At 33.8% G+C, this 2528-nt stretch overlaps 1 non-coding gene across 1 annotated transcript; it reads right to left on the bottom strand.

Annotated features, from left to right (window-relative positions):
• Positions 1 to 743: 743 nt before the first annotated feature.
• LOC142164397 (5S ribosomal RNA) lies at positions 744 to 862 on the bottom strand. Its single transcript, XR_012695171.1, has one exon. It is a non-coding gene; the product is annotated as a 5S ribosomal RNA (ribosomal RNA).
• Between the last annotated feature and the right edge of the window lie 1666 nt (positions 863 to 2528).

The raw sequence follows: 2528 nt of genomic DNA, 5'->3' as shown, positions 1-2528 counted from the left end.
AAATTTACAAAATGTATTGAAATTTGAAACTAGCATACAAAATGGTAATCTAGTGGACACAAATGTTCGTAAAAAGTTATCCTTGGGCCATCCATCTTGCCCGCAACTATATTTAGGCCGAAAAAGATAATAAATGAATCAATACTAACGAGTGTGGTGGGATCGATAAGATTCCTCTTTCAATTAACTAAAGGTCTCGGATTCGGAATTTGGGAATAGGTTTCTAATAGAGAGCGCTTCATCTAATGCTACATGATACAAATCTGAATTAATAGTTTCTAACTTATTTGAATTGAAGTGTAATTATCTTCTTTTTTTCTTTGGTAGGAGAGGCGTAATTATTGTATGCATACCAATCATATTCATTTATAAATATCCAACTATTTCGTAATATCCCTTCAATCAATATCTAGATGTTGTCAACTTTTAATACTAGAATATATATATCTTTAAAGCACTATTACCATACATGGTCATTCTTATACCGTATTACTCCTTATACGATTACCACATGTCATTTACTGTTACACCTTTTTTCTAAAATTAATAACAGTAGCATCCGAATTAATTTGCGTGCATCTCAAATATTTTTACTGCATACCTTTACCATCATATCTATCATGTAATGTAGCATCCGAATTAAATTGCGTGCATCTCGATTATCTTCACCGTATACCTGCTACCTCTACTATCATAGCTATCACAACAACAACAACCCAATATAATCTCACTAGTGGCTAAGAGGGATGCAACACGAGGACTTCCCGAGGAGTCACCCATCCTAGTACTACTCTCGCCCAAGCACGCTTGACTTCTGAGTTCTGATGGGATCCGGTGCGTTAGTGCCGGTATGATCGCATCCAGCTATCACATAATGTCCACCAAAATTACCTCTTTCACTTCTCTTGAACCGGGGGTCTTTCGGAAACGGCCTCTCTCTCATAAGGTAGGGGTAAGTCCTGCGTACACTTTACCCTCCCTAGACTCCACTTGTGAGATTAACACTATTTTTTTTTGTGTGTGTGTATATATGCTACCTCTACCATCATAGCTATCACATGAACTAATTTGCGTGCACCTCGATTATTTTCTCCACATACCCACTACCTCTACCATCATAGCTATCACGTAATGTAACGTCTGAACTAATTTGTGTGCACCTCGATTATTTTCACTGTATACCTGCTACCTCTACCATTATACTATCACGTAATGTCCACCAAAATTAAGATAGATGAAAAAAAAATTATCTTACAAAAATACAAAATCCCATTTTACAAAACATAATTTTCATTAATAACATATTTTTTTCGTCGAAGCAGAAGCGGATCCAGAATTTGATGACTACGGGTGCCACTATATTTAATGCAAATCTATCACTAACCAAGAAAATTGAATTAGAGTATACATTTGGTCGGCTCGCTCTTTCTTGAATTAATTCGGTTCGGGTCCATTTTAAATTATTTTTTCGTTTCACAAAATTTTTGGTGCATAATTAAATACACGATAACCAAATCGAAGATGTTTGGTCCTTTATTTGACATCAAGGGAAAACTCACATTAGATGATAAAAAAGAAATATGATTAAAATCATATTCAAATAAAATTTTTGTGGTATAGAAAAAGAAAACAGAAGGAAATAAATAATTTAAAAGTATAATAACAATGGGGTTGTACAATGAGAAGAAATACAAAGATGAAAAAAATAACAAAAAGAGAAGAATTGGAAAAAATCCAAGAGGAGAAACAAAATTGAATGGCCATTAGTTGGTCTCGATCTTGGGTGTCATGGCTGAAAAAGTGAGTCCGTGACCATGGCACTTCTAGTTATTTAGTTACTTTGCATGCCACGCCTTAAATATATACTATCAATTTTCCTCAAGATAGTACTATATTCTTGAAGTTTTTATTCGAGCGTGCGGGTCAAGATAGTACTGTATTCTTGAAGTTTTTATTCGAGCGTGCGGGTGACGTATCACCTCCACTGCTCTACATAGATCCGCCCCTGCGTTGAAGTAAAATTTTTATAACGGAAAAGGTTCATATATGTCCTTGTACTATACGAAATTGAGCACATTTGCCCTTCGTCAATACTTTAGCTCAAATATGCCCTTACCGTCACATAGTTGATCCATATATGCCCTTAGAGTTACACAGTTGGCCCATATATGCCCTTTTCGAAACGGAATTCACCCAAACTAATTATCTCTTTCATTAATTGTATTAAAGTGTATTACAAACACTATTTTCTTTTTATTAGTATTTTTTTCTTTACCTTTCTCTTTTCTTTCTTCTTTTTTCTTTTCTACTCTTTTTATTTTTTTCCCTTTTCTTTCTCCCTTTTCCGATTTCCTCCATTACTGATGTCTTCTCCATTTTCGTCACCAATTTCACTTGACAAAACTTATGAATTCCAATTGCTAATAAAATTCTCTCATAATAATACTTTAATAGATCATATGTTTGTCAATTTTTTAATTTTTACTGAACATATATTTAGTTCTAAAATATTTAACAAAGATTGAAAT

The sequence above is a fragment of the Nicotiana tabacum genome, chromosome 9 (assembly GCF_000715075.1).
Source record: "Nicotiana tabacum cultivar K326 chromosome 9, ASM71507v2, whole genome shotgun sequence".
Lineage (NCBI taxonomy): Eukaryota > Viridiplantae > Streptophyta > Magnoliopsida > Solanales > Solanaceae > Nicotiana > Nicotiana tabacum.
This window is presented reverse-complemented; position numbering and strand designations above follow the sequence as displayed.